Genomic DNA, 26,464 nt, shown 5'->3' with positions numbered 1-26,464 from the left:
GTAATTCATGAAATACTTATCCTAAATTCATATCCACCTGACTGAATAAAAATGCATGGCTGAGGTTGCTTTGGTGACCACTCTGGTTCTCTCTCTTTTTTTCCTCTTTATGAGAGGCTGGCATGGCCTTCCCACCTGCAGGAAGGATTATGCAAAACCTTCATCTGAATCTCAAAGTGGGAACTGGTTGCTAAGAGGGCACAAATTACACATAGTCCAGATGTTTGCCTTCAATAAACTCCATGCCAAAATCTTAGTATTTCTCCGCTCATGGTACAGCTCAAGATTTGAATTTCGTCTGTTATTTAGGACGTGGTTATTGTAAAGTGACTTGCTTAACAATGCTTCTGTTAATAACTTTTAATGTGTTTTGTTAATACCTCTTCTTAGAGGAACCCAGGTGCATTATACCTTAGTGACCTCCCAGTGTTAATTCCTTTCCTGACCTCATTCTGTCACAGCTGTCATTAATTTATGTTCAGGTCAAAAATGACAGCCCTTCTGTTGGAGTGACTTCATCTAGCATGTGATTATCTGGATTTTTAATCCTTTTTCCATTTTTCAGTTCAGACTATAAGTTCCCTTTAAAGTTAGACTATACGAATACAAGGCTGAATCATAAGTAGGTAAATATTTTCTTAGGTATTTACCTTCCACAGATTTCTCATTCTTACTCCCCAAAGTCATGTAACATGCTAGTGATCCAAGTAATATAATAGGATAAATTCAAACTCATTCATATCAAGAGTTAAGGACCCTTTAATTTACTATTAATAGCCCATATGCTTCCAAAAAAGATTTTCAGTGTGCACTAAGAGCTTAACTTGCCAATTTGTTATATTTCTACAATTTACATTTGAAGTCATTGAAAAACATTGGTTGTTTCTGTTTTCTACAAAGGAATGTCATGTCAGAGATAGATTTTTCAGGCTTCTGTAGTCAAGGGCCTTCTTAGTGCTGCTATTAAACCTCACTGTGCGGACATCTCCTTTTATTAAGCCTAATTTCTGCTGGTGTGTCTTCCATTTAATAAGGAATACTCCTAAAACATTTTATATAAATTATTGGAGAAGAGACTTCTGGAGATTCATTATTCAATATGGTAGTCAGGCAACTGAGCACTTGATATGGCTGGTTGGAATTGTGCTGTAAGTGTAAAATATGCAATAGATTTCATAGACTTAGTATGGAAAAAAAGGAACCTAAAATATCTCAATAATTTTTTATTTTTTGAACTAACATTTTAAGTATATTGGATTAAATAAAATATATTGCTAAAATTTAATTCCAGCTGTTTCCTTTTTCTTATGGTGGCTAATGGAAAATTTTAAATTATATACGTGGTTCTCATTAATGTCTATTTAACAGGACTGATCCTTTCATACAGCCTTTCATTTCAGAGATAAGAAAACCAAATAGAATTCAGAAATATGAAGTGCCTGGCTGTAAGTCACATAACATCTTAGTATAGTAGTAAAGCCTGAGTGATGCACTATGTTGTACTAACCATGATGACCTTGCACCAGTTATTTAATGTCTCTGGGCCTCACTTTTCCATCTGTGAATTAGGGATGATATTGCTTCTCATCTGTAGGGTGGTTGTATGGATTTGAATGACACATATGTAAAGCATATTTGGATGGCATAATATTCCATAGTATATCACGGTATCAATTTTATCTTAGTACAAAGGAAAGATAACAAGAGCGAGTATTTGTTATTATCTTTAAGATATTTTCAGTCTCCTCTCTCTTTCCCAGAAATCTTCTTGGTCAAACCTGGTTATTAGGACATTTTATTTTCCACATAGACATAAAAATTCTTAATTATTATCTGAGAGATAGCACAATCTTTACAACACATATAGCTGGAGATTGTCTCATTATAAATACAATATCCATAAAATACCACATTTATGTAATAAAGGTAATGAGATCAGACTATGTTAAAAAGCTCATCCAAATAGTAGTATTTTTTTTCCCAAGTATATCAGAAAGAATAAAATACCTAGGAATAAATTAAACCAAAGAAGTGAAAGATTTATACACTGAAAACTATAAGACATTGATTGATGAAAAAAATTGAAGAAGACACAAATAAATGGAAAGATATACCATGCTCATTGATTGGAAGAGTTGACATTGTTAAAATGTCCATTATACCCAAAGAAATCTATAGATTCAATGCAACCCCTATCAAAATTCCAATAATATTTTTCACAGAAATAGACAACAATCCTAAAGTATGTATGGAACTACAAAAGACCTGGAATAGCCAAAACAATCTTGACAAAGAACAACAAAGCTGGAAGCATCATGCTCCCTGATTTCAAAGTATACTACAAAGCTGTGGCAATCAAAACAGTATGGTATTGACATAAAAACAGACACATAGATCAATGGAACAGCATAGAGAGCCCAGAAATAAACCCATACGTATATGACCAATTTATTTATGACAAAGGAGTCAAGAATAAGCAATGGTGAAAGGACAGTCTGTTTAATAAATGGTGTTGGGAAAACTGGACAGTCATATGTTCAAGAATGAAACTGGACCACTATCTTATACCATACACAAAAATTAACTCCAAATGGATTAAAGATTTGGACATAAGACCTGAAACCATAAAACTCCTGTAAGAAAACATAGGCGGTAAGCTCCACGATATCGGTCTTGGCAATTTTTTGATTTGACACCAAAAGTAAAGGTAACAAAAGCAAAAATAAACATATGGGACTACATCAAACTAAAAATTTTCTGTGGAGTGGGAGAAAATATTTGCAAACCATATGTCTGATAGGGGTTAATATCCAAAATGTATAAAGAACTCAAAACTCAACAGCAAAAAATCAAACAATCCAATTAAAAAACAGGCAGAAGACCTGAATTGACATTTTTCCAAAGAAGACATACAGATGGATGGGCAACAGGTACATGAAAAGGTGTTCAACATCACTAATCATCAGTGAAATGCAAATCAAAACCACAATCAGACATTACCTGACATCTGTTATTAATAGAATAGCTATTATCAAAAAGACAAGAGAGGACAAGTGTAGGTGAGGAGAAAAGGGAACCCTTGTGCACTGTTGGTGGGAATGTCAATTGGTATAGCCACTATGGAAAACAGTATGGTGTTTCCCCGAAAATGTAAAAATAGAACTACCATATGATCCAGCAATTCCATTTCTGGGTATTTAAAGAAACCCAAAACACTAATTCAAAATTCAAAAAGATACATGCAGCCCTGTGTTCATTGCAGCATTATTTACAATAGCCAAGACATGAAAGCATATATATATATATATATATATATATATATATATATATATATATATATGCATGTATATATGGAGTTAAAATGAATGACATCATGTCATTGGTGGCAACATGGATGGATCTTGAAGACATTATGCCAAGTGAAATAAGTCAAACAGAGAAAGAAAAATACCATATGAACTCACTTATACGTGGAATCTAAAAAGAAAAAACAAAAATACCAAAGTTGTGGATACAGAGAACTGTCCAGTGGTGCAAGAGGTGAGGGGAGAAGGGGTAAGAGAAATGGGTGAAGGTGGTCAAAAGGTACAAACTTCCCATTATAAAGTAAATAAGTTCCGGGGATGTGATGGGCATATTGGTGACTGTGGGCACTATAATTAATAACACTGTATTATACATTCAAAAGTTGCTAAGAGAGTAGATCTTAAAAGTTCCCTTTGCAAGAAAAAGAAATTTTATAACTATGTGTGATAATGGATGTTAACTAGACCTATTGTGGTGATCATTTTGCAATATATACAAACATTGAATCCTTATGGTGTACACCTGAAACTAATATAAAATATTGAATGTCAACTGTATTTGAAAAAAAACACACCTCATTTTAGCAGTTTTTAATGCATTCCAGTGAATTTTGTAATTGAGTTGAAGTTACACAAATGTGTGGTTTCACTGCAGGAAGTCTCTAGTTCCTACATCAACAGTTGGTCTGGTGTCCAAAATGTTCACAGTTTGGTTAAAATTATATTCAGTAACAAATATTGTACTTCTACTAAGAAAGGTAGAGTCAGATGACACTTCTGGTAGTCTCAAAAAAGACAATAGAGGATATGTTCAATAAAACTCACTGTTACTGAAATGCTTGTTAGAAGAAGTTATTTCTCTGAGTATTGTTAAAGAAAGGGAAAGAGAAATTTGTGAAATCGTGACTGGAATGCTGCCTTGATCCATATCACTTGGGTTTGGAAGCCAATTATAATTGGCTCTTTTATTATTTAGTCATCAAACTTAATGGAAAAGAAAAGAATAAGTGAATGAACTAATCAGAAACAGTTTTGGAGATATAGAGGAAAAACTGAGGGTTGCTAGATGGGCGGGGGGGGGATAAGAGGGAAGGTGAGGGGATTAGAAAAGTCGGTAACCACAAGATGGTCACGGGGTTTTGAAAATTAATTTGGGGAATGTAATCAATAATGTTGTAAAGATTTTGTAGGGTATCCAATGGACACTTGTCCCATTTGGGAGACCACCTCAGGGATGATGTAGATGCCTGATCACTGCACTGTCCACCTGAAGCTGAACAATAATGAATGCCAACTATAATTTTACATATATATGTGTATATATATATATATATATATATATATATATATATATATATATGTATGTATGTATATACTTACAAGAAGCGGAGTACAGCATTAGGAATAGAGACAGTGGAAATGTAATGGCTCTGTGCGATGTCAGAGGAATAGTGGATGGGGGAGGGGGGTTCACACAGTGTGAGGGATATAAATGATAAACGTCTAAGTATTACTTTGTCTTGTGCACCTGAAACTAATAAAAAAAAAAACTTAATGGAAAAGACAACTAGAAAGTCAAGTCTTCTTTTAGAATTATTAGGTCAATTATCAGTATTTGGAAAATTTTTTAAAGCAGCTATATATATACTGTGGCAATCCAGTCATATTTTACTGCCAGCTTTATTTAAACTACTTTCTGAATTTCTAAGGAAATAAAATAACTTCCTTATTCTTTAAAAAACTCTGTATGCTTAAATTCTTAATAATGATACTAAGTCTACCTATTATTTAAGTTATGATTACATTTTATATTACTTGCATTTCTTAGAATGAAGCATGTTCCTTATGCAGAAATGTAGGATAGTACTGAATGTGGCAGGCTTAACTGACATTTTCAAACTTCATTATAGTCATCAAGGAAATAATAACATTTACTGAGTACTTACTGCATTCCAGAAGCTGCATTAAGGAGCTTTACCAGTGTTCTCATTCATTCATTCATCACAACATCCTACTAAATAGGTTCAGTTATTCCCAATTACAGATAAGGAAACTGAAGCATATGAGAATTAAGTAACCAAGGTGCAGAAACATAAGGTAACTTTTCCAAGATCACATAGTTGGGGATTTTGATATGCATTGCATTAATTTTTTTTATAGATAAGAGTATTGCCACACTATTGTCTTGTGACTCATGAACGTGGGATGTTTTTCCATTTATTTAGATTTTCTTTAATTTCAACAATGTTTTGTAGTTTTCAGAGTGTAAGTTTTATACTTCTTGTATTAAATTTATTCCTAAATATTTTATTCTTTTTGATGCTATTGTAAGTGGAATTGTTTTAATTTCATTTTTGAATTGTTTATTACAAGAGTATAGATATACAACTTGTATATTAATCTTGTATCCTGCAACCTTCCTGAATTTGTTAGTTCTTATTTTAGTGGATTTCTTAGATTTTTCTGTATACAGTACCATGTCATCTATGCATAGAGAAAGTTTTACTTCTTCCTTTCCAATCTGGATACTACTACCTATCTCTGTCTATCTATCTGTTATTTATTGTTGATTGATTGATTGCATAATTGCCCTGGCTAAAGCCTCTAAAAACATGTTAAACAGAAGTGGCAAGAGCAGGCATTCTTTTCTTGTTCCTAATCTTAGGGGGGAAGCATCTAGTCTTTCACCATTAAGTATGATGTTAGCTTAGGTTTCCTGTATATCTTCTTTATCAAGTTGAGGAAATTTCGCTCAATTCCTGATTTGTTCAGTCTTTTTATCATGAAAGGGTATTAGACTTTTTCTTTTTTTTTCTGAGTCCATTGAGATGATCATGTGGTTTTATTCTATTGATGTCATAGTTTTTATTCCATCGCGTGATTATAAAAGTTGACTTTTCTTACACTCGCATAAACCATACTAGGGGACAGTATAAACCTCATGCTATGAAAAATTATATAGTTTACATATATTGTCCATACAGGTCTCTTTTTCAAAAACAAACTAACTTTTGGGGTTATAAGAAAGACACTGAAGGAATAGCATCAACTGGGTAAATTTTTGTGCAAGTGAAAATATTTTTGTGTTTTCCTCTCAGTGATTATATACTCAGAATTTTAAAATTGTTTTCAAACTTGTGATTTGCTTTACTTTTTCTAGTTGAGGATACAGATATTTTTATCTTTTTAAGCATTCACCATGAAAGTTCCATTTTGAACTACCTCACTTTAATCAATTTTTGTTTAGGTTTTAGTTCAAAGCAATTAAACAAATAGGAAGTAAAATACACTCATGGGTCTTTTTTAAAGCAACTGTACCCTTTGAGCATGAAAGCACTATTTTTATTTGTGCTACTTTGGGCATAAATAGTGATGATGTACTTCCCCTTTTCTTTCACATTTTAAGGGTCCACCCAGAAGTTTGCAACTATATTGAGTCCCGGAAATGTTCTCATACTCTTTTCTTGCCTGTGATATAATCTCTTAGCATAGTTGGTTCAAGAATCATGTTAAATGGGCCGAGATCATGTGCTTGAGCCTGTAAAAGGCAAGGTATCTTCTCTTTTTCCTAAGAACAGATTGCAGCCCAGGTCCCAGCCACCTAACACCTTTTTGTCCTTGCTTACCAAGTGCCATGGACTGCAGAATATGGGCTGTTGAATGCATCCAGTCCCTGTGTCACTGGACAATTGGCCACAGAGGGCTTGTCTTAGAGTCATCTTCATTGAATAAATTCTAGTTAAATTTAACTAGAATATATTTGGTTAAGGTAAAAAGGTTACTTTAAAAATACTACATTATTCAGGCATCACAGCAGTGTTTTAGGGATTAAAATAGTCTAAACAGTCTGTAATTTCAGGGTTTCTAAGATCCACATAGAATTAGCATATCCAGCTGGATATAAAAATGACACATAATACAACACCCAATGTTTTTTTTTCTATTTTTTCAAAAAACTTGGTATCCTCCACATTCCATGTGTTTTTGTTTACTTGATTTGTTTTGAGAGAAAAAGTATGATCATTAGGAAAGTATTCTACAATCCTTTCTGAAGGAGAAGATGCTTGTCAGTCTTTGAAACAACTGCCCTGCATTTAAAAAGGCTTGGAGTTAAGTTCCCCTGGACTGTGTTGGATTTGGGAGGCAGCATAGAATAGTGACTAAGAAAGCAATTTCAGAGTTAGACTGAATTCTCTGTATCTCAGCATTTCCCACCTGTTAAATGGAGATGAAAATAGTACCTACATTATAAAGGAAAAATTAAATGAGATAACATAGGTAAAGAGCTTAGAACAGTGACTGGCAAATAAATGATCATTAAATGTGAACTGATATCTGTGGTAGTAGAAATAAGTCCACTCTATTAGAACCTTAAGACTGACTCAAAATGAAGTTAATGAAATTAGAATCAGTAATAACTAATGTAATTTACTTATTAGTATACATCAGGGCTCAAAATGTAAACCCTTATTTCCACCCTCAGGAGTGGACCATAAATTACCTAGTTTATTCAGAGAGACTTCCTGATATTAACTAGCCTGCAAAGAAGGCATGGGAGGAAAAACAAGCTCCGTGGGACTCTTGAGTGTAGCTGCTATACATTTAAGAACACTTTTGGAAATTATAGGTGTTCGTTTTTAAGCCACTTTGGCTGTTGAAGCCATAGCACTTATTTCCAGAAGACCAAAGGAAAATTTGTACTAGGCTCTGAAAATCCATTGCCTAGAAACTGTTGAAATACCAGACCTTTGAAAACTAGAGCTCAGACTATCAAGAACCACCATGCAAACAGTTGGTCCTAGAGAGCTACCTGCTTCCTCCCAACTTTCATGAGGCCTCCCTGTTCCCTGGTTTGTCCATCATGAAACCCAAGGGGACCCAGTGTGAAGTCACCTGGTGGCCAAAAAGGAACTATGTGAGGCTTTTCCCCATCACATCCCATCTTCCCTTTCTGTCAGTTAGGAGATGGATTATGCTGAGACTTTCACTTCCGATAATCAGTCACAACCCCGCCAGTGAACAACAGCTTTCTTTCGTACACATAAACATTTTTCTTAATCCCCTCCTCTTTACCAGATTTTGCCACTAACCTCAGGAAAATTTTCCTCTGTCACTTTACTGTTTATGGGATGAAACAAAAAAATGTCTAAGAACACAACTCTCCAAATTTCCTAGAGATATTTCTAATGAAAATAATCACACAACAAAGCTAGACCAGCAGTTTTAAAAGTGCTCTGAATATCTTTGATATTTTCTACCAATGTTCAGCTCCTACAACTAAATTTGCATTTTTCAAGCACTGACATTCAAGATAATTTTAATATGTTTAATTTAATTTGTTATTCTGATTGTAATACTACTATTATAATTTTCCTACATTTAGTTATTGCAAATATATAGGATTTCATCTCTATTGTGGACTCAAGAGTAGTGAGAAGTTAGGTATTCTTCCATGATAGGAATCCTTTTCAAACCTTGGGACTATCCTTTTGAGTTATGAGTTTCTTCTCAAGATGTATACCCATCAGTTGCTACTTTCTTTTAATTGCTATCATTTATATTGATTTCAGTGGTATTCCCTTAAGAATGTTTACTAGTGCAGAAGATATGGGGTCTAAATCTACGTGGGATCATGGCACTTTAGAAATGATTCATCTGGTCCAATTTATCTCATATTTCAGAGGAGTTAATTGAAACAGAAAAGTTAAATGATTTGTTTAAGGTTATATGGTTTAGGTAGAGGCAGGGATCATTGGGACTTGGATCTAGTATTCTTTCTACTAATTAATCTTACAGATTAATTTTCATCTTGATGTGCAACTAACAATATATATTCTGATAATTACCTTCTTTCTCCCTAAAAACTTAGAAATTTTGAAAAAGGATGACCCTAAGAATCGATTATACATTAATCAACTTTTCTGTTATTGATCTAAAAACATTTTTCAAACACACTATGTTGTGTTTTGTTTTGTTGAGAAATTCCAAGGTCACTTACATAATCTGTTGAGAGATTTAAAATTGTTTTATTAAATTTTTAAAATGTATTAAGGTATGTGAATTTAAATTTTTCCTCTCATTATTTTTTTTGGACATGATTGTGGCTTTTCATTTTTAGTCATTTCTTAGCATTATTCACTCTCCATTTTGTTGGGTAGACTTTCCACAAGAGCAAATAACGACCTCTTGTACACTTATAATTACAAATAAAATAATTATAGTGTTTGTGGAAGGTCTTATAGATTATGGAGCCATTTCAAATAGGATTGAAATAGCATCAGTTATACTCAGATTTTAATTCATAAAATATTAAGTTGGCAAGGCCTATTTTAATTATGATTTTTTAAAGCCAAGCAAAAATTTGTACGAAAATTTGTACGAAAGTGTACAAATTTATTACACCTAAAAAAATTACAATTCAAAATAAGCAGGAACCATGGTTTCTTTCCCTCACTTCAGGCTCTTGCTAACTTTCCTCCACATACTTAAATATTCTTTATTCCTGTACTCATTGAATCTTGACAGCTCTTTTAGAATTATTTCCTAGATTTTCCACTTGGTTGATTTTACTCTAGCTTAAAAATATGATCCTACAATAGCCAAAAGGTAGAAACAACCCAAATGTCTATCATCAGATGAATGGATAAACAAAATATGGTATATACATACAATAGAATATTCAGTCTTAAAAAGGAATGAAGTTCTGATACATGATACAACATATATGATCCTTGCAAACATTATACTATTGAAATAAGCCAGACACTAAAAGCATAAACATTGTATAATTCCATTCATATGAGGTACCTAGAATACGCAAATTGATAGAAAGTGTAATCGATAGAGATAACCAGGGGCTGGGGTGAAGAAGGAATGGAGAGTTGTTCATTGGGTACAGAGTTTCTGTTTTGGATGATGCAAAAGTTCTAGTGATGGATAGTGGTGATAGTTACACATTGTGAATGTTCTTAATGCCTCTGAAATTTCATGTTGTATATATTTTACCACAATAAAAATAAAATTATCCCGAGTTAGCCATTAAGTGAATTAATAGCACTGTCCTTTGAGCTCTGAGTGTGCACCCAGAAGGGACGCAGCCTTCTGCCATTCATTCTCACTCCGGGGTGGAGAAAACACAGCTGTATTTACTTTTCCAACCCCATCTTCTATTTTGAAATACAACTTTTTTGCAAATGAAAGCCAGTGGCAAGGGACACAGCTTTCTGCTCATCTCTTCAGTTTACCAAACGCTGCTTTTCTAGTGGAGTTCCAGGTTAGGTGCTGCAAGTGGATAATACTATTACTCATATGCTCTCTGAGTGGAATTTAACTAGCTTCCCTTCTTAATTTACTATGATGCATTTTCTTTCACTTTGTATATGAAAATATACAGTTGTGTATTCACCATCATTAGTATTTCCAAGTGTGTGGACTATTCCATACATTAAATTCAAATTGCAAAGAAAATAAGGCTTTTTTAAATTCAGTCTTTTCCTGTTTCTTAAAGAATTATTTGTTTCCTCAGATTAGAAAGATATTTATATGCAGGGTGAATATGAGATCCTACTGAATAATCTTTCAATTCTGGATATGGACATGACAATTCTAAGTACATACTAAAAATTATATATTTATGTTTTTGAATAATGGTGGAAACAGTGAAAAAATAAACTTTTCAATATAGAGTAAGAGCAACAAAAACATTTTAGCTTTCTGTCTTCAATAACAACCTTAACATGAAATAATTATTTTTATTTTTATGATATATTAAATATCATTAAAATTACGTGTTATACTTAGGTTATGAATTTGTCAAATGTTCATTCCATCAAAGCACACACCAAAAAAAAACCCAACATGTAGCTACCACTTAATATTTTTAGATTTACTTTATTTCTGTATTTCCTACTAGTATCCTATGCTCTTTATTTGCATTCAATCAATATCACAGAAGTGATGTCTATCAAATTATATAAAAATAAATGAGTATAATATAAATATTTATATTTTCTTTCCAGCTTTAAAAATAGAAAGTATTTCATTTTCTTTCTTATTACACATGCAGACAGTTGAAGTAATTTATTGTTTTACAAAATCAAAATTAATCATTTGAGTGAAATTAATATTCAGTGTACTGAGGAGATGTGCAAGATCATTTTTCATTGTTTTCCTTTGAAATTATCTGGAAAAAAATACGATCTTGTTGCATTGCATTTTGAAGAAGTTGAATATTTTAAATAAAGCTACATAAATAAAGCTAAATAAATGGGAAGTAGAATCTAGTGTGACTGATAAGGGATATCAAATTCATCAAACCTGTGGTGTACATAATAAGCTTGAAGAATTCACACACAAAAGCTTAAGCAATTGTGTAACCTTGACTGTGATCAGATGCTACAGTTTTCTAAGCTATTACATATTGTATCCTGCGTGGTAGATTTAACCTAGTAATAACATGCTTAGTTGAACCGTTACTTTAAACTCAGTTTCTATAGCGGAGCAGTCTTTATTTTTGGACCTTCATCCTCTACCCTGGATAACCCTTGTCCATAGAGAAATTGCTAACTATGAGCCCTTGGGGGTGGGGGGGAAGCAAGCTTTAAAATGATTTCCCTCGATGATGGCCTTTACATCAGAAAGGGAGCACTGGATTGTAAATAAGACCCAGGATATAAGTTTCTGCCAGTTAGTAGTGGTGTGACCTTAGATAATCACGAAGCTTTGAGCCTCAGAAGATAAGAGGAGAAACAATAGCTTCCCTATCAAATTTTGTGGGTTGTGAGGCTCAAATGAAATAACGTATGTGAAACTACTTCGAAAACTGTGTAAAGCACTAAACAAATGTTAGTTGTCATTTCCCCAAGATTCAGATTAGAACCTTGCTGCTCCCACAGATTTAACTGAATGATGAAAGTAATAAAAATCATACTCATCAGTTTTATAGAGCATGATACAGCATTATAACTTTTGAAAACTGTTAGTTTTGTTGTGTGTTTAACTTTCAGATCTTCTGACGTCTGTGTGACTTTGTTGTTTGGTGTGGTTAATATGCCTCTCTGTTCAGGTATAAATGGAGTTGCTTTGGGAAGTAGCAATTGGTGGTGGTCTTAATGTCCTAATAAAGAGCACTCCTTCCTCACCTGCAACCTGAGCCTATAGAGAAATAAGAAGAAAAAGGCAGCAAACAGATAAACAGGATGGCCCCCTTTGGACTGAGGCAACCTAGGTTGGAGGACGCAGCTAAAATGGACTTCCATGCTCTCGGTAACCCATGTCTAGACCTGTGTGGAAAGTTTCAGTCAGCACAGCAGACGTTGTGTTTACTTGTCTCCCATAGTCCACGTAGAGAGAAGAGGAGAAAGAGACTGCCCGGGCCTCAGGATCTTGGATGGCTTAGCTTCCCTCATCTAGAAACACGGACCTATGGCTGTCATCCACCAACCAGGCAACTCACTCTTGGGAGCTCTTGGGAGGAATAGGGGCTGGAGCCGGAGGCCAACATGCTTAGAGAAAAATCCCTCTTTATGGAAACCGGAGAAGAAAGGAAGGCTTTTTTTTTTTTTTTCCCTCTTTAAGAGAGGTGAACAGAAAATCAATGGGATTTACTTACCCATCCCCTCTCCTACTCTCCTTTTCACAGCTCTCATCTCTGAGCCTTACAAGGCTTACCTAGTTCACCATCCTGTTGCTGGCCCTACCCCCATCTCCCTGCCCCCAAATGCAGGCTCCCCTGCAGCTCCTTCAGACTGTACTGCAGAGTTGTGGAGAAACACTGGTTCCTGGGAGAGAAGAGCTGTGTATGGCAGGCTGATGCTACAGACTGAACGTGCCCTCCCCCCATTCTTATGTTGAAATTAATCTCCAGTATGGGGGTATTTGGAGGAGGGGTCTTTCGGAGGTGATTAGGTCATGAGGGTAGAGCCTTCATAGATGGGATTAGTACCCGTATAAAAGATGCCTGGCCCCTTCTCCCAGGTGATGTCATAGCCAGAAGCAGTCTAGGAACCAAGAAGTGGCCCCTCACCAGACACTGAATCTGCTGATTCCTTGATCTTGAACTTCCCAGTCTCCAGAACTGTGAGAAATAAATTTCTGTTGTTTATAAGCAACCCAGTCTACGGTTTTTAAAAATAACAGCTGGAATGGACCAAGACAGTTTTCAAGGGGAATTTGGAGTACATAAAGTTCTTTCCCTCTCTCAGTGAAATTGGGTCTGTGGTAAAAGTATTTCCCAAACAATTTCATCTACCTTGTAGCAGGACCTCACTGAACTTCCTTTGGGAGACATGTTTGTGAGGCTATTCATTTGGCAAGTCAAGAACAAACCATCTCATTCTTCAGGAAATGGGTATAGCTGGGGTCTCAAACTAGTTTCAGTTCTGTCTGTATTTAATACCATCCATGGTTCACCATGTTGGTGATAATGTAAAACAACAGTTGGTAAAATCTCATCAGGGGAAAAACAAACAAATCCAGAAATCCAGAATCAACATAATAATTTAGCTTACTCTGAATAAATGTGAATACAAAGTTTATGAAGAAATTTAATTTTTTTAGTCATTCAATAAACATGTATTGATCACCTATTATGAGTCTGGCAGTGCTCTGATTGCTAGGGAAATGGAGAGAAAAGCTATTGTTCCTGACTTTCAGCTGCCCACAGTTTCATGAGAGTGACAAAGAATTCTATTCCAGTATGATGTATACTATTAGAGAGGTGATACATAACACATACTGTTAGAGAGGTGATATATGACATGTACTGTTAGAGAGGTGATATATGACATGTACTGTTAGAGAGGTGATATATGACATATACTGCTAGAGAGGTGATATATGACATGTACTGCTAGAGACGTGATATATGACATGTACTGTTACGAGAGGTGATATATGACATGTACTGTTAGAGAGCTAATATACGACATGAACTGTTAGAGAGGTGCTATATGACATACTGTAAGAGAGGCGATATATGATATAGGCTGTATGGGAACACAGAGACAGGCACTGGGCCCAGGTTTGAGGAGTTACTTGGGTAAATATTTCTAAAAGAAGGTTGACGTGCACCTTGAAGGGCAAGTTGAAATAGGCAAGATGAAAGGAGTAGAAGAAGAGAGAACGGTGTCTTAATTTAGGCCAAGGTAATTGAATAAGCCAAGGCTCAGAGCTGAAGACAGAGCCTGGCATGTTTAGATAATAGCCAATACCTTGATAAAGATGGTGTAAAGAGTTTAATAAAAGAAACTGGAAGGGTAAGCAAGGCCAGATCACACACACCTTATGTAGGAGATTATTCTTTTCTTATAAGGAGATTATTCTTTTCTCTGAAGGCATTGAGGAGTTTTAAGAAAGGAAAAGCCTGTGTTTCAGGTACCCCTGGTGATCGGGACACTGTGATAGGGACACATAGTGTAGGGAGGAAGGCCACATGTGGGAAACTCTTGCGACATCCAAGGCAGGAGACCACAATGGCCTGCAAGAAGAGAGTGATGGCGGACCTGCAAAGAAACATGAAATTCGGGGAGACATTAAAAACAGCACAGTAGGACTTGGTTATTTACTGGATGGAGTGGATGGAGGAAGAGACAGGGAGAGAGAAATCAAGGATAATTCAGGTCTGTGTGTTGGGCAACCATGTTGATACCTTTCACTGACACAGAAAATATTAAAAGAACATTAACTTGAGGGTACAGTTGGGAAGGAGATGAGAGCCAGGTTTAGAACATGTTGAGTTTAAGATTCCCTGGAATATCCAAAAAAAAAAAAAAAAGTCTATAATGGGAGTTGAACATATGGGTTAGGAGCTCTAGATAGAAACCTGGGTAAGAGATTGTGTGTGTGTGTGTGTGTGTGTGTGTGTGTGTGCGCGCGCACGTGTGCACGTGCATGTATCTGTATACTTACTTACATTTGGGGAGTGGAGGAGTAAGCCACTAGGCAGCATGGATATGGATAAGCTCATCCAGGGAAGTGCGTTGAGACTAAGAAGAATAAAGGAACAGAAACGAGGCCCTGGAGAAGACCATCAAGTCAGAAATAGGCAAATGAATAGACAGACAGAAAGCAAAACGAAGAGGTGGCACAGAAGCCAAGAAATAAAAACCCAGAGTCACCAGTCTTCAGTGCCACGAAGAGGTCATGTAAGATGAGCACTTCAAAGCCTCTTCTGAGTTTAGCAAAAGAGTGATTGTTAGTAACCTTGGAGAAGGACAGTGTCAGAGGGACAGAGACAGAAGGCACATTGCAGGGGTGAAGAGTGGAGCAGAAAGCAACTGTCAACAGTGGTGTCAGCCTGGTTGTGAAGAAAAGTGCAAAGATAATGTGGGAGCTCCAAGTTGCATGAGTGATACAGACTTAAGGAGAATTTTCTGTGAATGGTGAATTGATTATATGAAAGATCAGCAATTAGGAGAAGCCTTCTAACTGATGCAGCGATGTCCTTGAAGAATGGGGACCGGATGGGTGTGGAGCTCCAGGGGAGAGGGTGAGCTGTGGGTAGGAGGAGGGCAGCTTGCCCAAAGCACACATGGGTACAAATGCAGATACATGTTTGGGGGTGGAGAAGGTAGAGGAGAACCTCACGCAGTGGTTCCTGTTTTCTCTGTTAAGTAGGAGTCTGGCCCACCTGCTGACAGTGAGGAGGAAGGTGTCCTGTAGGGCTAGAGAAGAGAAAGGGTGAAATGCGTCCTGTGGAGAATGAGGTGGGGAGGCCTACTGGGAAAACAGGAGATTTCTGGTCAGTTTAAGGTTAAAGATACGAATTCCTATAAACTAAGTTTTAAAAAAAATCTTTTTTAAATCACTGGAACAGCCTTTTATATTTTCAAAACCAGTATAAACAGGATCCTGCATTGAACACACTGTTTCTTGCTGGTTCCTTTCCTTAAATGCTTCTTTCCTCTTTCCACTGCTCCCCCACTTGAGTTGGCTTGCACAGATTTTCCGGCTGCAGTCAAGCCACTTTTCCAAGAATTCATGGAACAGATTACAGAAGCAAGTGACAGCCGGCTTCCTTCCCCTTCTTCACTTGTATATATTCAGCTGGAGTTCTGAAAAGAGGAAGTCAGGAGAGTTTTTTCTTTCTTTCTCTCTCTCTCTCTCTCTCTCTCTCTCTCTCTCTCTCTCTCTCTCTCTCTCTCTCTCTCTTTCTCTCCCCCTCTCTCCCTCTCTCCCTCTCTCCCTCTGTCTCTCTCTCCCTTTCTCCCTCTCTCCCTCTCTCCCTCTCTCCCTCTCTCCCTCTCCCTCTCTCTCACTCTTTCTTTTTTAAGAAAGATGGGAGAAGCAGGCAGCACAAGGAGGTGGAACTACTGAGGAAAAAAGAAAGAAGAGGAAAGAGAACAAACTGCTGGGAAAAAATTATGAGCCAAAATTGAACCTGAAATGATGTCAGAAATCAGAAAGGAATGAGAATAAAGAAAATCTCTTTCTAATCTAGCCTCTTAGTTTGCTACTCAAATATATAGCATTCTGGAATTAGAAGCCCAGGTCACATGGTACACACAGGTTTTCAGTCAATTCAACTTTCTCCCCCTCAATGGTAAAGTGTTCTGGGCTCTTTGTGTCTTTGGTCTAATCCCGCAATTTACAAATCAGGTCTGGGTGCCTAAAGTATCTGAGAAACGAGTGGACCAGATTCAGTGCCACTTGTCACATGCAGGTACTCCTGTTCTGGGTAGTAGGGATTTGCAGAAAAATCAGAAACAGTCTCTATCTTTTCAACATAATTTCTCCCAAGTGAAAGAAGAGACTATTGCTCAGAACTTACATAGGTGTAAGAGACCAATCCTCTGGCTTTTAGCAGCTAGCCAAACATTTATTAGCAACCAGCTTTTTAGAAAAAATAAGAAGCTTGAGTACTGCCTTAATTATGCCATTGCTTGTATCACCTTCTCTTGTGCCCTGATGCTTCGGATTCAGATTTACCCCCCACCCCACTCCCATCAAGAAGCTGATGTAATGCAAGCAGATACCAGCTGAAGCCAGAATAGAATGGATAGTTATCTGGGGAGATAAAGTGACAGTGTTGCCTATTCAGGCTATTGTTCAAAGAAACATGTCTTTTATTTATAGACATTAGAATTTAACAGCATAGACAGCCAGAGCTTGCTATTACTTCTTCTTACTATAACTCGTTTTCTAGAAATATGCTTGCTATAGCTCCCTTCTTTGCATGTAAATGGAATATGTTAGGTGGGTGTTTTATACCTGGTTTCATGTTCTTTTAATAGGTTCTGTAACTGTTTTGCTTAAGGTTGGTTTCTAAATGTGAATGCTTCAATATTTTGCTTTTATAGGATACTATTTTATCTCTCCTTTTCTGAGGCACGGGTTGCAGAAAAAAAGCAGGATGTTATAAAAGATGCCAAATATGGGTGATGTTCATATTAATAAAATATGCATCCGTTAGGCGGGTATGGCCAAGTAGATGAAATCTCCAAATTGTTAGTGGGTTGTCAAAGTTGGCACCCCTTCCTAGATTTCAGGGTGGTTATTGGGGCTTTTTTGCCAGAAAAAAAAAAAGTAGTTGTCCTTAAACCTGCATTTCCTGCTTTCAAACACCTAGGAGTGAGGTTCACGAGGGTGCCACTAGCCTTCTGCTCCAGGGGAGTGACTTGGTTTTTCGGAGGCTTTACTAAAAAGTATGCTCTACCTGGTATTCTTGGAGTATGTTTTTCCCTAAGTTCTGAAAAGATTTTACAGATTGAGCCTCATGAGTCTTTACAGCCCCTCTGCAAGAAAGGGAGGAATAATGCTTAGAAACCTTTTGGAATTATTTGAAACACAGATAACACAATGTGAGGAACACAAGATAAACTTGCTCATTCCACTTTTAACAGGTTAACTGATGAACAAGAAATACTTTTTATACAAACATGGAAACAGCTAATTAACTGTAAACTTTGTTGTAATGATCTTGATAGGGAAATTTGTTTTCTCCCTAAGATTAAAAAAAAAAAAATTAGACACTATGACATGGTATACTCATACTTAAACCACATAAGGGAAAACGCTCATTTGAAAAAGAAGTATTAAAGCTAGATTATATCAGGGAATTTATACTCAGGAATATTATCATAGCAGAACTTCTGTGAACAGGATTAATCACAAAAATAAAGAATATGTTTTGGAGAACTGGTCAAGATGGTGGAGTAGGTAAATGCTGTGCTCACCTCCTCTCACAACCATATCAAAATTGAAACTAAACTACAGAAAAAGCATTAATGAGAATCGCTTAAAGTCTTGCTGAACTAAAGCCCTACAAATACGGACACACAGAAGAAGCCACCTCAAGACTGGTAGGAGAAGCAGAGACACAGAACAGGCTGGTCCTACACTCACATGTAACCAGGAGGGATATCTCAGCTGCAGAGGTGCCTTCCTCCCCCAGAGGAACAAGGGGTCCCAGCCTCACACCAGTCTTCCCAGCCCAGGGTTCCAGTGCCAGGAAGAGAAGTCGCCATAACTTCTGGCTGTGAAAACCAGCAGTGATCGTGGCTGATTGCAACAAGGGCAGCTAGAGTCCCAGATAACCCTCTTAAATGGCTGTACGTGGGCTTATATACAGACTCACTGGCTGTGAGCTCCAGTGCTGGAGCAGCAGCTCAAAAGGCACCAGGGACATATGGGGAGGATCTGAATGGTCTGGCTTCAAGGCGAGGACTAGAGAGTGCAGCTTTCTCCTGGACAGAAGACCTGGAGGAAGCCATTGTCTCTGAGTCCTCCCCACTCCCTGCATGTAGATGCAGGAGGCCACCATATCTGAGTCTCCATCAACCTGGCTAACACTGTTCATTCGCTGTGATTCCCTGAGATCCCGCCCCACCCAACTTGTGGGCCCACCCAAATCATTTCCAGTCACTTTTCCATATAAATGGCTTGCTTGGCTCACACTGCAGACTTTCCTAAAAATCTCTCAAAGGTTCACAAAACCCAAACAAGCAGCATCTGGCTTCAGTGTGTCCCATAAGCCCAGCACTAGTGACAGCCAGCCTTGGTTCACAGCTTGGCCTCTCGAGACACCTCCAAGCCCAGCATGAGTGGTAGCCATCTGTGCATTGCTTTATAGCTCATGCCAGGTGGCTCCAGGCAGGAAACAGGCTGCGGCTGAATTTGGCCTGCAATGGGGCCCATCCCAGAAGGCCCCACGGCTGGCACACCTGGTGTCCAGTTTCCAACCCAGCCAGAGCATCACCCAGCCGCCTCTGGGGATGACACACCCAAAGGGCATACTGGGTCCTGCTAAAGTGAATTTTGCTCTGTATGGTCAGCCCCTACACAACAGCTCCTCCACTGTAGTCATGGCCAGTCCTCACAACCAATCAGCCTAAGGACGTTCAAATAGCAACCAAGGCTCAACTACAACAGGAGGGTACACACAACCCACACAAGGGACACACTTGGAGAACCTAGCTTAGGTGACCAGGGAGACTGTGCCCCTAAGCCCCATAGAACACCCACTACATAAGGCTACTCTACTAAGAGCAGGAGACATAGGAGCCATATCTAATACATACAAACAAACACAGGGAGGCAGCCAAAATAGGGACACAAAGAAACATGTCCAAACAAAAAAATAAAACAAAGCTCCAGAAAAAGAATTAAACAAAATGGAGACAAACAATCTACCAGACACAGAGTTCAAAACACTGGTTATAAGGATGCCCAGTGATCTCATAGAGAACAACGAGATAGGAAACATAAAAATGGTGATAGAAAACATAAAAAAAGAACCAGTCATAAATAAATAATACAGTAACTGAAATGAATAGGTGAAAGGGAACCAACAGTATATTAGATGAAGCAGAAGATCAAATCAGCGGTTTAGAAGATAAGGCAGAAAACACCAAAACAGAACATCAAAAAGAAAAAAGAATCCAAAAAAATGAGGATAGTTTAAGGGGCCTCTGGGACAAAATAAGCATACTAACATTCGCATCACAGGGGTACCAGAAGGAGCAAGGAACTGGAAACCTATTTGATGAAATAATGACTGAAAACTTCCCTAACCTGATGAAGGAAATAGGCAAACAAGCCCACGAAGCACAAGTGTCTTAAACAAGGTGAACCCAAATTGGCCTACACCAAGACACATCATAATAAAAATGCCAAAGCTTAAAGACAAAGAATCTTAAAAACAGCAAGAAAAAAGTGATTAGTTACCTACAAGAGAGCTCCCATAAGACTGTCAGCTGATTTCTTAACAGAAACTTTGCAGGCCAGAAGGGATTGGCAGGGAATGTTCAAAGTGATGAAAAGCAAGGACGTACAACCAAGATTATTCTCCCCAGGAAAGCTATCATTTAGAATCGAAGCACAAATAAAGAACTTCCCAAATAAGAAAAAGCTAAAGGATTTCACCAACACTGAACCAGAATTACAAGGAATCTTTAAGACCAAAAAAAAGAAAAGAAGAAAGATCAAAAATATGAATAACAAAATGGCAGTAACTACATATTTATCAGCAGTTACTTTCCATGTAAATGGATTAAATGCTCCAATCAAGAGAGGGTGGCTGAATGGATAGGAAAACAAGACCCTTACATATGCCGCCTGCAAGAGACTCACTTCAGATCAAAAGACACACACACAGACTGAAAGTAAGGCAAACAGATATTTCATGAAAATGGAAACAAACAAACAAAAAAGCTGGGGTAGCAATACTTATACCAGACAAAATAGACTTTAAAACAAAGGCTATAACAAGAGACAAGAAGGACCCAGTAATCCCACTTCCTGGTATTTATCCGAAGAAACGCAAATGCTATGTCCAGGATATGTGTGCGTCCATATGTTCATTGCAGCCTTGTTTACAGTAGCCAAGAAGTGGAAGCAGTCCGGGTGTCCATCAGTGGATGAATGGATAAAGAATAGGAGGTCCATATATACAATGAAATATTCCTCTGTCAGGGAAGGGAATGGGTTATTGACATTGGCGGCGGTATAGATGGACCTGGAGGGTATGGTGCTAAGTGGAATGTGTCAGGCAGAGAAAGATAAATGTCATAGTATTTCACTTATATGTGGGATCTAAAGAACAAAATAAACGAACAAACAAAATAGAAACAAATTCATAGATACAGGGAACATTTTGATGGTTGCCAGATGGGAGGGGGTTTAGAAGTGGGTGAAAAAGGGGAAGGGTTTAAGAAGTACAAATTGGTTGTTATACAGTAGCCATGGGGATGTAGGATATAGCATAAGGAATATAGTCAATAATATTGTAACATCTATATATGGTGTCAGATGGGTACTAGATTTATCCGGGTGATAGAAGTGGGTTGGTGGGCAGGGTGAAAAAGGTGAAGGCATTAAGAAGTACAAATCGGTAGTTACAAAATAGTCATGGGGATGTAAAGTAAAGCATAAATAATATAGTCAGTAATACAGTAATAACTATGTGTAGTGCCAGGTGGGTGCTAGACTGGGCAGGGGGATCACTTCTTAAATTATACAAATGTCCAACCACTATGCTGTACACGTGAAATTAATATAAAATAATATTGAATGACAGCTGTAATTGAAAAACTTTTAAAGTGGAGGGAAATAAGAGGTTCAAATTTCCAGGTATAAAACAAGTCACGGGGCTGTAATTTACAGCATAGAGAATACAGTCAACAATATTGTGACAGCGTGGGACAGTGTCAGAAGGTTGCTGGACTTATCATGGTGATCACTTCTTTAGGTGTGTAAATGTTGAATAACTATGGTGTAGTCCTGAAACGAATATAATATTGTGTGTTAGCTATGTTTTCGTAAAAATGTACATAGGAGGGAAAACAAAAAAACTGAAAATGTATGGTTATAAATAGCAAAACAAAACAAAAACTCAAAATAGTCATGGAGAGAGAAAGTACAGCATAAGGAATATAGTCAATAATATGGCAATAACTATGTGTGGTGTCAGGTGGGTACTAGATTTATCCGGGTGATCGCTTTGTAAGTTATATGAATGTCTAATCACTGTGTTGTGCACTTGAAACATGTAATTTTGTACATCCACTGTAATTGAAAAAAAAAATAGTTTTAAAAAACAAATGTTCTACAAATGTAATATTTGAAGTAATTTTTTAAAATTTGGCTATTAACCATAAGGTTAATTGATTCTTTTCTCCTTGCTCTATTGTGGTTAACATAGTTATTCTTCCCTTTAAAGACCCATATTATTATGCAGATGAAAAAAACTGGAAGACTGTGTCTAAGAGCGGCGGTTGCTTTTTGCAGGGCAACCCATGCACCTGTTTCAGCCCTCAGCCCCCACCTCTCCTTCCCCTGGCTGCCAAACTGGAGACTTAGTGATCCGGTTTAGTAGGTGTGGGGTCCTTGAATTTTGACTCACATTTTTTGTGGGACGTATTCTTGTTTGCCGTATAATTTCTCCTCTCCCGGCTTCCAGCTTGCCAACAGCAGCTGCATCATGGCGCTCACCCTGCTGCCAGAGGGGCAGGCCGCCTCCTTGGAGACTGTAACACTGCACTCTAGCCAACTGTTAGGAGGTACATGCTGGAGTAGCACACAGAGCACCACTGAAACTCAGATCCTTTTAGGAGGCATTTGGTGGAACACTTGGTCCATGGTATTTTTCAGGTTCATATAATTTGGGGAAACTTTTTATTACGGAACGTTGTCAAACATATACAGAGGTAGAAAGAATACTGTCGTGTGTTCCCAGGTACCTTCCTATTCTCTCTGTTGCAATAGTGGTCATCTCACATGATGAGATGAGTTTCCCTGTCCATGGGGTTTCCCCTCCCAGACTTCTGGTAGACTCATTGCCAGGGATACATATCCCTTTAAATTACAATTGCTTTTCTACCTTATTCCAGTCTGAGGTTTGGTACCTGAATGAGTTCTTAGTCTTTTCTTCCTAACAGTAAAAGGTAGTAGAGTCCTCGTTTCCTTCTCAGGTAAGCCCAGATATGCTGTGTTAGTAACTGCCATGTTATCTAACACTGTCCCCTACATTTTCACAGCTTTGTTCATTCAGTCAGCCAGTCTAGCCAAAGCACGTCTGACGTGTGCAGGATTTTAGCATGTATTAGAGCATCAGACGTCACTAGGTTTGATTCTCAGTTTTACCACAGACACACTGTGTCACCTGGAACAACTTCCTTCACCTTTCTGTGCCTTAGTCCCCTCTTGTTTTTAACATGGGACTAATACTAGTACACAGCCCACAGAGCTGTTTTAAGACTTCAGTGAGCGAATACATTTCAGATACCTAGATGGACTCGAGCACAAAATAAGTGTTCAACATATGCCCGTTACTGTCATCATCATCATCGTCATTTTTTGTCCCTCACCAGTCATTTTACAGAAGAGAGAATGAAGCCCAGGTGGGTGAAGTAACCCCCTTCTGGTCATGTGGCAGTTTTATCAGAACTTGAAAAAGAAACCACATCTCGATTCATTTATTGTTTTAAATATAGATTGACATAGCCTTGTCCTCAAGGAATTACATTCTGGCAGATAGAATGACTTGGAAAAGGGATAAGGATTCATAAAACCATGAACAAAGAAATAAATATTGCTGCTGGAGAGGGAAACCCTGGAAGTTTTGTGTTTAGACAGCAAAGTGCTTTAGTGGAGGTGAGATTTCAAGAATGCTGTTCTTTAAGAAGGGAATTGATTTGGCTAATTAACCTGGAGAACATTCTGTACACAAGGAAGAAAAAGAAGAAAGTTCAAGTATACGACGCGACTAACAGATCTAGGGAACATTTGCACCTGAGATTAAAAGAGAAGGCAAGATGGAACCAGAGAGGGGAAGGGAAGATTACTCGAACCACCAGTGAATGTCAAAAGCAAAAGAGATGGATGGAGCCTAGGCTTTATCTAAAGTCAAATGGGAGCTGATGTTTCTAAAAATTTTATTTATTCACTTTAACTTACGAACATTATTGGATCCGCATATAATCCTATGAAATAGGTACTATCATTGATCTCATTATACAGCTAAGGAAACTGAGGCACAGGAAACTAAGTAACTTGTCCGAGGCCATTTTCTTATTAATAAGCAGGAGACCTTGGATTTGCATCCAAGCTGTGTGGCTCTAGAATCTATGCTCTTAAACGCCCGGCCGGCCCCACTGCTCCAGCACGACCAAAACCCTTGGCGCATACTTAATCTTGAAGAAACCAGCACGTGGTGAAGCTCTTTACAGAGGCTGAAGTTGTGGCATCATTGCTACGTGAGCTCTCGGCTGACCCACAGACACTAGCATTGAAGTCCCAGTTAGGTTTCAGGAGGCAGGTTCTGTCCTCTGCATGTTGGATCTTTCGAATAAGCTTTGTCATAACAGGGTATCATTCCTTTCGTTCTATTTGCAGTCCTAAGAAAGTACTCTGGTGTTTTATTTTCACATAAAGTTATCAGACCATTCTTGATAGGGATGTGTTTGGGAACTTTGCTAATTTGAAGTCATGCACTAATGAAATATTTCTTGAAGGTCTCTGTTTTACGTGTTGGGTGATACCTGGGAAGAGAGCAGCTTCTCCTCTCCACACTCTCCAAGATGTTTCCTTTCTTGTGAGCTTCTCGTTAGCATATGAGCTGCCGTTATTTCAGCCTACTTACAAAACAGAAAATAAAATGAAGAGACACTTCACTTGACCCCACATCTCTTTCCAGCTATTGGCCCACATCTCTTTCCATTTCTGGCATCATGTCTAGAAAAATAGCCTGTTTTCAAATTTGTCTTCACTGTCTTCCCTCTCATCCTCTTTTGAAACACACACCAGTCAGAGTTTCCCAACCAGATCTCACCAGCTCCAACTCAAATTATATCCCTCTGCCTACCAACAGCCCCACTTGGGTGTCTGTTAGGTACCTGGAACGTCCAAACCCAAACTCAATAGTCCTGTTTAACCCTGCTCCCCTGACATGCTTTTCACTCAGGTCAAAACCTTGGGCTTCATCCTGAGTCCATTCTTGCTCTTGTACCCCACATCCATTCTGTTAGCATATCCTGTTGGCCTTACCCTAATCTATCCAAAATCCAACTGTTTCCTCTCACATTTACCATCACAACCCTAATCCACGTCACAATCATCTCGTTCCCAGCTGGTCTTCCTGCTTCCTTCCCTGGCCACTGCACTCCCCATGCCTACTGCCAACACAGCAAGCAAAGTGATCCTTTCAAGACAGTCTGATTATATCTCCTTTGCAATGATGTGTTGTTTTTATCCCACATGTACCAATGTGGATAAATCTACATACAATGTTGCATGGAAGAAGCCAGAAACAAAAGCGTTCCTACCGGATGATTACTTTCACATAAAATACAAAAATAGGTAAAACCAACCTATACAGTCAGAAATCTGGATGGTGATGGGAGATGGGGACATGGAGTTGTGACTTAAAGAGAGCCCCATCGGGGCTCCTGGGGGAGCGGGTCATTTCTGTGCCTTGGTCTGGGTGCCAGTTGCTTATAGGGGTTTAAGTTGGTTAAAATTTAGCAAGCTGTGAACTTACGATGTACCCTTTCCTCTGTGTATTTTACACTTTCATAAAAAGTTTTTTAAAATTGTTATTTTTTACACAAAATATCATTCGCCTGTAGAGTTAGAGATTTATAAGCATTATAATGTACACCCTGTACAGGCAAAAATCCTGTCTGCTTTCATCTAGTCAGCAAATATTTATTGAGCACCAGGCCCTGATCTGGGCATTTGGGATACAGCAGTGAACACGAGAGACAAAAACTCCTTAAGCTTCTAAGGGAAGATAATCAGAATAAATTCTATAATGTATAACAAGGTGCTGATGACTCTGAAGAGGGAAAAAGCAGGAGAGTGCGAGGGGGTGCTGGAGTGGAGGCGGGGAGGTAGGCAGGACACTGTTTAAGTAAACTGGGCCAACACTTGGAAGGGGATGAGGGAAAGCCCAGTGTGTGTGTGGGAGGAGAGCGTCCTGGGCAGCAGGAAAGGACAGTGGGCTGCTGCGCATGAGCGCCTGCAAGGAGGCGGCGGGGCTGAGAGGAGGGAGCCGGGCACACCAGCTGGAGATGAGTTCGGACAGGCCCCTAGGCCTCTGTAAAGACTCTGAAGGTTTTTCTGTACGACACCAGGTGGGATAGGGGAGCAAATTTTTGCCTGAATTGATTTTAGTTAGGTTGGAGACACTTTGGGGTTTGCATAGAGTGCTGCTATGAACACCT

General features: G+C 38.1%; 1 protein-coding gene across 2 annotated transcripts in view; it reads left to right on the top strand.

The window, feature by feature from the left end:
* Positions 1–26,464, top strand: part of UMAD1 (UBAP1-MVB12-associated (UMA) domain containing 1) — a 192,333-nt gene that overhangs the window by 163,174 nt on the left and 2,695 nt on the right. The gene's annotated exons all lie outside the window — the stretch shown is intronic.

This window comes from Rhinolophus hipposideros (assembly GCF_964194185.1).
Source record: "Rhinolophus hipposideros genome assembly, chromosome: 18".
NCBI classification, from domain to species: domain Eukaryota; kingdom Metazoa; phylum Chordata; class Mammalia; order Chiroptera; family Rhinolophidae; genus Rhinolophus; species Rhinolophus hipposideros.
This window is presented reverse-complemented; position numbering and strand designations above follow the sequence as displayed.